The 9,864-nt window shown below is 38.6% G+C and overlaps 1 pseudogene; it reads right to left on the bottom strand.

Moving 5' to 3' along the window:
• Positions 1-441: 441 nt before the first annotated feature.
• LOC112300386 (small ribosomal subunit protein uS19 pseudogene) lies at positions 442-876 on the bottom strand (annotated as a pseudogene).
• Positions 877-9,864: the final 8,988 nt, after the last annotated feature.

Raw genomic sequence — 9,864 nt, 5'->3', positions numbered from 1 at the left:
AATAAAGTCAATTTTTTGGATGTTCTATATTCTGAAAGTATCTCCTTTCCACTTTTCAATGATGATTTCCCCAGTGGCATCCCTTAATGAGATGTAAACATTTATCATGATCAAGGACAGATTAATTTAGTCACATTGTTTATTTTAAATCCCAAATTGTATAACCTGAGATGTATTAATTAGAAACTAGGAGTCTCACTTTTTAAAATCTGTAAATTGAGGATGATAATAGTAGTAACTCCTTAGGGCCAGTATATGAATTTTGTGGCCTGGTAATTTGGATAAAAGCCTTAGCCTCTTCCTGGCTAATAGTAAGGACTCAAAAAATTGTTACTATTTTTATCAGCTTGCCCAGGATCTTTTTAGCACATGTGATTTCATAACACCTGAAGCAGTCCACTTAATCTTTTTTCTTTTTTAAATAAGTTTGTGTTTTATGAGCTACTTGAGAGGGCTGAAGCGGGAGGAGTGGGTGGCTCCAATGCCAGGCTGGCCACACTTTACCAGCTTGTAGGTGGTGGAGAATTCACCCAGCTAGTGACCAATCATCTAGGGCTTGACTTCCACCTGGCTGAAGGTCTTGCCATTGTACACGCCCGCCATGCTGCTCACCATCTCTAGCAGGATGATCATGTTTCCCACATGCATCTTCACCACTTCAGGCTTTTCCATGGGTGGTACCTCCTTCTTGGCCTTGCGCAGGTGCTCTAGCGGTGAGTGCTGCTTCCTCCTCAGGCCTGGGTTCAGCCGCCTCCACTGCCTGGCATTATAGAGCTGCATCAGCTACTTATAGGACTGGTCAAGCAGCTTGTCGAGATCCACAGCATGGTAAGTGAACTTGCAGAAGGTCCACTTCTTCTGCTCCTCTTCCGCCATCTTGTAGGCCCTTCGGAAAGGATCACCCCTATCTTTTTTTTTTTTAATTGCTCTTATTTTGTGTGTCACTCTGAGAATGTTCCATCTTCTAATTACCAAGAGGAGCTGGCTGAGTTTGGCCAAAGCATGGTTGGAGAAATGTAAGAATACTGGTTAGGAACAAGAAGGCCTGGATTACTGTCCCAGCTCCAACTATTACAAGCTCTTTGCCTTGAGTGTCAGTGAATTTCTCCCAGCCTTGGATGCCTGACATAAAATGCACAACCAGTACGCCCCAGAGGGCTTCAAGGAACTAAATGAGGTGCCCCCAGAATGTTCCTAGTGTATTTCCCATCACGTGGTATTCCTTAAACATTAGCCTGAACTGGGGAGTTCCCTGTATGTCATGTCTACTGTTTGATAATGGGACACCTCCTTGAATATTTGTCACTTTTCCTTTTTTTTTTAGAATTTAAGATCTAAGGTATTTGAGATTTACTACCACTGTTTATCATCTTAATAACTCAATTTTCTCTGTAATTACCTGTGCAACTACAGTTAAACCCTGAGGCAGTAAGTGATGAGGATGGTCACACCCTTCAAATACCATTAACACAATCTCCTTTGTAAGAGTAGAACATCTTTCCTTGGTGCATGGAAAATACCTGGCCTCCCAGTAGAGCCCCTGGAATGTGTGAATTGTTGCTTAGTTACTCTGGTAAGGTGGGCTGAGTCAGGCTGATGAGACTCTAGTTTCTGAATGAGAACTCCCCAAAATAACTTGTACTAGCATTTCCCAAAGAGTAATGTTCAGAGCATTCATCCCAAGAAATGTTTATAAAAATGGGCTCATTCCCTGAAGCCCTGCAAGACGTCACCCTCAGGAAAGTCATGTGGTCTGAGCTCTAATATGGGCTTACACAGGGGCTCTGATTTGGACCGTGTTCAAATCAGTGATCCCCAACTTGAATTCTTTTTTTTTCTTTTTGTGTAATTAAGGGATAGAGCTCTAAGAGATGATGCCCTAAGTCTTTCCTAACTTTGATGCTTTTGCCTCTATAAATACATATTTATCTATTTTCTTTATTCTATAAAATCACCAGATAATGCCTTGAATGTCATTGGCATGATATCAGCAATAGCATTATTTTAAAAATTTCCCATGAATATCTGGTAGTTATTTTCCAGTTCTTTTATTTCCTAACCCAAGCCTGTGTCTGCTGGAATTAAAATAATAATTAAATATAAGAAGGAAACTACCATGAAATTTTAATTATGTCTGTCTTAGGGATTACAGATAATTTTCCATGCTTCGTTTTACTTCTCATTTGTTAGATTTCCTACAATAAACTGGTATTTGCTTTATACTTGAAAAATTAAAATGAATTAAAATAAAATTGTTAACATTCTGATACCATTTATTCTCATTTGTCCTACTGCTATTTTCTCACAGGTGACATGTTTTTAATCTTTAATATTTTGTCTTATTTATTTCCATGTGATATTAATCCTCTTTAATTGGATTACAAGCTCCTGTAGGTCAGAACCATTGGTAGAAAAAAATAATTCTGTGGCATATTTATTGCTCATGTTTCTTTCCTTTCCTTGTAAACTGATGAAAATGGAGGTTTTATTTTCTGGAGTAAAACTTTTGTAGGTTTTTTGGTTGTTTCTAATTTTAAAATTTCTTTCTGCCTTAATTCAGTTCTTTTTTTCATGCTTTTATGATTTTCAAAATTTTTGTGGTTTCTCAAATATAGTGATGACCCCAACAAGTTTTAAATAAAGGTCCATTAATAGGAATGAATGGATAGTGAATACATTAATTTGCATTTTGTTTTAGTAAAGACGAACCAGATACCTACCCTTCCTTACCCCACTCTTTCCTGCCCTGATGAGTCCATCTTAGACAGTGTTATGGCATTAGGACCTAGATCTTCTGTCTCTAATAGAGAATTCAGACCTCCAAAGGGGAGGTTCTAACTGTAGGAAAAAGAAAATCCAGGAAACAAGCACAGGTGCCCTTAGCTAGGGGTACCCAGTGGAATCTACCACTCTGTTCTGGACAAGAGCTATTAGCTGGTCCTCCTGCTGGACACTGGGAAAAACAGGTTATGGGGTACATTGAAATCTAGGTAGGGCCAGGGTTATGGTGAGGAAAATAAGGCCAAACCATGCAAGTGCAGGCTTTGATCCTGTATTTATCTTGTGTTGGTAATTTTGTTATCCATGGATTTTTTTCATTTATTTTGAATTTTTAAGATATTATATTAAAATACTATTTATTTTGCTTGCTGAATTTTTTTGCACTCCTTTCAAATTCAGCTGTGTGCTCTGATGGGGCCAGCATGTTCTTAGCCAGGAGCTTGAAATGTGGCTTTGCTTCCTCCCACGCAACCTGTAGGTTTCACAAAGGTAACATTTCACAAGTTGTTGTGCATCCACAGTCTTTTTCTAGGTTACTCTGGGATTCTCTGGAGCCTGTATATGCTACCACAGAGATGCTGGAGCATGACAGGGAGCCCATCCCTCTTCCTCTCTTGTTCTCCTTTGTGTCCTTAGCACACCCAGCACAATGTTAGACCCTGAGAAATCGCTCATGACATAGCATTTGATTATTTTTTAATGTAACATATGTGTGCTATATACAGTACACACACATGTACACTCTATAAATTGAGAGTTCCAGTTATTCCAGGAGTCTAGTTAATCATAGCCACCTTATGAAAAAAAATGCATTTCTGCAATTTATTTATTTTAAAGCAAGTGTGCATTGAGCACTGCCCATGTGGCTCCCATTTATTCTCCCCAGCCACCCTGTGAGGCGGTCTTATTATCATGCTTATTTTATAGACTGAGGTGCAAATGCATTAACTAATTGCCCAAGACTACCTAGTAAATGCAGCCAGAATTCAAATCCAGTGTCTATACTTGTCCAGTTACCAGACAAGATAATCTTGAGTAGCCTTTGTCTTTCTTTTGAATTAGTAAGACTTACATTTTTAATCCATAGGAACATGACATATTTCAAAGCAATGTGGTATTTGATAATTCCAATCACAGACAGCAAAGTTTGATCTCTCTGCCTTATCAATAACTTCTTATACAAGGATCTAGACCAGTGGTTCTCAACAAGATGTGATTTTTGCCTCACAAAAAAACACTCTGCAATGCCTGGAAACATTTTTGGTTGTCACACCTGGTGGAGGGGAGCCGCTGGCAGGCATCTAGAGGATAATAGAGGTGAGGGAGCACAGGACAGCCCCCCAACACACACAACAAACAATAATCTGGCTCCGAGTGTGAGTAATGCCAAGGTTGGGGAGTGCTAATCTAGACTGAGCGGGCATCCAGCCAACCCCTTTAGAGTCTCTCCAAGTAAGCAGGTGTTAATCTTCCTGCTAGTAAGAGAAGGGTGGGCAGCTTTCCATTGCTGTGATCATCATCCTTCCCAGGTGTATACCATGGGTTCAACACACTGCAAACGCATGGGTTTCCCTCAAAACAAGATGTGGAGTAATTTCAACATTAGGTTAAAGGCCACACCTTGGAGTCAGACAGATTTTGGTTTGGTTCTGGCTATATCATTTACCAGCTACAGTTTCATAAATAAGCTGCTTAAGTTTGTAGAGTTTCAAGCAACCCTCAACAGGATGGATGGAACAGCTTCAATAAATTATATGTATAATAAATATCTTTAGCACAGTGTTTGTGATATGGGAAACACTCAGCACATTTTATATGGCACCATCTTTGACATACTCTTGTCACCATCATTATTATCATCATCTCATCTCATCTCAGCCTGGCTTAGAGTCATCTCTGGGATACAACCTTAGCTGTCTATGCAGGAAATGCCATGTGTAGTGAAAACCCCATGTGTCCGCTCACCCACATGGGACTCAGTGGGGAAACAACCTGAAGGAGGTTAAAGGAATTCGGGCATCCGGGGAAAATGACATTTCATCACCTTGGCTCCACTTTCTATTTCCTTTTAGATTGATTTTCATGAAAATATATGATGTGGGCTGACACTGGAGGAAAATGTCAACCCCTGACTGTGTTGGCTGTTGACAGACAGTAATACCTTACATTGCAGAATATTTTCTTCATTTATTATTTTTTTCCTTCCTAGACAGTCTTCATTGTTTTCCTTGGCTATTTTTGAAACATTCAGAGCTTCTCCAGCTTCATGCATTTGTTATTTTTATCAATTTGACCCTTTCAATTCAATTCAATTTTACTGTTCCGTTTTATGGAACATTCCAGAACTTCCTAGCTTTGAATATGGTGTGATCTAATGCCCAAATTGCCCTTGGAACCCAGTCTGTTTTCTAGCTACCTCCCAATTCCAATCTCACGTGAGTTTTAGTCTCAGGACCCACAAGTGTCAAGTTTCTTGCCAGCAGCTCTGGGTCTCTGTCTTCTCAAGTTGAATCTAATGATATGATGGATTTTTTTTTTCCTACTCAAGATTTCCAACTGTCCCTTAGTCATTGTCAACTGTCCCTGAGTGTCAGATTCTGTGCTAGACTGCAAGGTGCAAGCATAGAATCCGGCACTCGGCAATACATGTATGCCTCAGTAGGAAAAACAATAAAGTTGAGTCCCAGAGAGAAAATGCATGTATCTTAAATTATACATCTGGCTAGTAGCAGAGTGTAGGGAACATTGTTTGCCTACAACACAAGGCAATCCAACTTCCATTACCAATAAATGCGATTTGATGTAATTGCCAATGAAATCGGAGGAGAGGTCTGCTAAGGAGGTACTCTGGGAAAAAAAAAAGGCTTTTTAAAAAGAGTTTATTTATTTATTTTTAGAGAGAGGGGAAGGGAAGAAGACAGAGGGAGAGAAACATCAATGTGTGGTTGCCTCTCATGTGCCCCCTGCTGGGGACCCGACCCACAACCCAGGCATGTGCCCTGACTGGGAATCGAACCCTGACCCTTTGGTTCACAGGCCTGCACTCAACCCCCTGAGCTACACCAGCCAGGGCAGAGGCTTTTTTTTTTTTTTTTTACTTTTTATAGAGATCTTTTTACCTTTTGCAGAGACCCATGAGAACAGGCAGCCTCATTCTTTGGCACAGTGCTGCTTATCAGCACATGCCAGATGGAAGGAGGTGCCACACACATTATATGGCCATTGGAAGGGCCAACACTGAGCTGGAATTTGGGAGGAACCTGGGCCACGATGGTGTAATTAAGATGTGTATTTAATGATCCAGGAATTGCTGGCTGCTGCAGTTTTTCTTGCTGTGCAACACAATAATTTGTGTTCATCACTGAAGCCAGCTATGATAGCACTTCTGTTCTTTGCAGCCAAGAGCATCCTCATAGGTACCAATAGAGTCAGGGCCTTTTCCAAGAGATCAGCTCACTTGTGGAGAAACAAAACCCTTGTCTGGAACACAGAAGCAGCTTATGTCTGGCCTACATTGATGGAACACATTATCACCTGGTCAGGCATTTTATATATTCAAAGCTTGCAGATCATGCACGCGCCTCTTTTGATGTCCTTGCAGCAATACAGAAAGATTGCAAACTTAGATCCTACCTTTAAGGAGCTTATAGTCTCCCTCCAAGACTTGAGGACTGGCCTGCCCAGGCTGATAAGGAATATCCCAGCAGTTTCCTCTCCTTCTTGTCTCAGCACTACCAGGTACATGGTAGACACACATGCAACATGCAGGCTGCAACTGATCTGTTGACCTGGGCAATGTGCATCCAAGGAAATACATCTCCAAAAACAGAAGAGGAGAAATATGGGAGAAAGTTTTTAAAAAGTATGACCCAGTTTTATTTATGCTTATAAATAAACCTTATTTGCTCTGAATTTATTAAAGACCTGGTCTCACAAATTGGCAGTGACTGGTATTTAGAATTCTAGTTTTAAGAGTGAATGAATGAGAAACCTATCTTTGATGATAAAGCAGATGTTCCATGTAAGACCTTCTTAACTAACATCCTAACATGGTAATAGATTTTGTTTACTCTGAACAACATTTTAAAATTTGTAATTATAGTTAAAAACACACACAAAAAATTTACCACCTTAACAATTTTAAGTGTACAGTTGCATGATGTTAGGTGTATCCACGTTGTTGTGAAACAGATCTCTTGAGCTTTTTCGTCTTGAAGCTGAAACTCCATACCCACTGAACAATAATTCCTGTTTTCTCCTGCATCCTGCTCCTGGCCATCACCTTTCTGCTTCCTATTTCTATGAGTTTGACTAATTTAAAAAGCTCATTTGAATGCAATCATACAGTATTCGTCTTTTTTGTGACTGGCTTATTTTACTTAGCATAATGTCCTCAAGGTGCATCTGTTACAGCATGTGACAAGATTTCCTCCTTTCTTAAGGCTGAATAATATGCATTGCGTGTAGATGCCACATTTTATTTACGCATTCATCCATGCATGGCCATTTGGGTTGCTGCTTCCAATGATGCTAAAGTGAATATAGGTGGAAAATACCTCTTTGTGATCTTCCTTTGAATCTTATTGGATGTATACCCAAAAGTGAGACCTATAAATCATATGGTAATTCTGGTTTTAATTTTTTGAAGAACTTTCATAGGAGTTTTTATAGAGACTGCAAAATTTGCATGTCCACTAGCAGTGCCCAATTCTCTACATCCCCACTGATATGTGTTACATTCTGTCTTGGTTTTGCTTTTGTTTTTCATGGTAATTTTCATGGGTATGGTGTGATGTTCTACTGTGGTTCTGATTTGTATTTCTCCAGTGATTAGTAATGGTGAGCATCTTATAATGTATTTGTTGTACATTTGTATATCTTTGGATCAATGTCTTCTCAACTCCTTTGCCCATTTTAAAATTATTTTTGGGGGGTTGTTGTTGTGGGTGAATTGTAAGATTCTTTATATATTCTAGATATTAATTTCTTATCATATATGTGATTAGCAAGTGTTTTCCTCCATTCTTTAGGTCATCTTTTCATTCTACTCTTTCATGCGGTGAGCAGAAATGTTTTAGTTTAATGTAGTCTCATTTGCCAGTTTTTGCTTTTTTTCCCCCCTGTGCTTTTGGTGTTCAAATACAAGAAATCATAGCCAAATCCTATGTCATTATGCTTTTCTTTGATGCTTTCTTCCAGTAGTTTTATAGTTTTGGGTCTTACCTTTAATCCACTCTGAGTTAATTTTTCCATATGATGTAAAATAAGGGTCCAACTTCATTCCTCGAATGTGGATATGCAGTTTTCCCAACACTATTTGTTGGAGACAGAGTCCTTTTCCCCTCAGGTGATCTTGGTGCCCTGAGCCAATTTGTAAATCTTGAAACAGATAAAGAACTGAGGATAGGTACATGTTTGGATAAATGTAGTGATGTTTTGTTTTGTTTATAAGAGTTGGAGCCCCTTAGAGCTACTGTGCATTAATTCAACAAGACACAAGGCCAGAAATTCCTGTCTTTACGCCTTGAATTCTCATTTTTTTTGTGGTTTTTCATGTGCTATAAATGAAACTACTTATTTGAATTAATTCTGACCTCTTACTGAGATAAGCCAATTAAACCTATTTAATTTCTACCATTGATGTATACCATGTGGCTTTTTTTCTAGAAGCAAAATATAGCTCTGAAGTTCGGATTTTCTGTAGCCCTTATGAGACCCTATATGACAATTTAAATGGCATGGATTAAATTTGCTCTATCTTTTTGTATGTTTTTATTAATGGAATGTGAGACAAATTAATTCATCAGATATTTACTGAAATTCTACTTTCTATTTAGTGGAATATTGGATAGAAGATTAAAGATATATTTTTCTTCTGAAGGAATAGAGGGTTTAGTAGACATAATGCTTGCATTTAATTATATGATGGCAAATAAATAGCAAGAACTGAATGCAAAAGAGGAAGTGCTGATCTAGTCGAGGGCACTATAAAAGGCTCCCTGTTTCAGCTGGTATTTGAAGGATATTAACAGCTGCACAGAAAGGACACCCGTAGTTTTTCCAGCCACAGCTCCAGCTGAGGTCCTGCAGACAGACAGCGTTAGACACGTGAATCTTCAGATGATTCCAGTGCCCGCAGTCAAACCACTCTAGCTGATGCCAACAAGTAAAGATGAGGTCAACCCACCAGCCCCACACAAACTGCAGAATTGTCGGCAAAGGAAATGTCATTGCTTTAATTTACCAGGTTTCGAGGCGGTTTGTTATGTTGCAATAAATAATTGGAGTGTGCGTATATACAAGAAGCTCTTAGGGATTGTTACATCTGGGTGACTTCAATTTCGTTTTTCTTACCTGTACTTTCTATCACTATTGTAGTAAAATAATTACGTATATAATTAAATTAATAAAACAGTGGAAGAAAACTCATTCACAAATGCAATTTTGCATTCCCATTGTCTCTCCAAATTGTTGCAGATAATTTGCTGAGCTGAGACCTAAATGGGGGTAGGAACTTAAGGGCAGAAAAATATGTTTTAGCATTAGAAGTAAGTTAAAATTTTTTAATTGATAAAAATAAAATAAATTCTTGCTGACTTCCCTGAGCAGACATACAGTATCTCATTGTGAGATACTTAAAAACATTGATGGGAAATATGTGATGTAGTTAATTGATCCCAAGGACTATCAGCCATTTTGACTCTCATCATGACACCAGGTTAGTAGGAAGGTTACATCTTATGATTTAATACACATGAACCATCCATGTATTTACTCATTAACTTACGTCTTTATTTTTTCCTCTCCTTTGAAGTCATAACCATAATGATAAATTATTGTTCCACTTATTACACAAAAGCCTGTAAGTCACCCACACAGACAGAATGTAATAGTACCAAGTAAAAAGAAAACAATATTAAGGAGACAGGGAGTTTATATGCTCATTAGATTTGAGGATATTGGAAAGAGCAGGAGTATGTTAGAGGCTGGCAAAATTATACTACCAAGCCAATCAATGCCAATGTGGCATTTTTTATTAGTGAATAATTAATATAAATAATGCTGACTTCATTTTAAATATCC

This window comes from Desmodus rotundus, chromosome 4 (assembly GCF_022682495.2).
Source record: "Desmodus rotundus isolate HL8 chromosome 4, HLdesRot8A.1, whole genome shotgun sequence".
NCBI lineage: Eukaryota > Metazoa > Chordata > Mammalia > Chiroptera > Phyllostomidae > Desmodus > Desmodus rotundus.
Note: the sequence above shows the minus strand (reverse complement) of the source record. Positions and strands in the feature narration are given on the sequence as shown.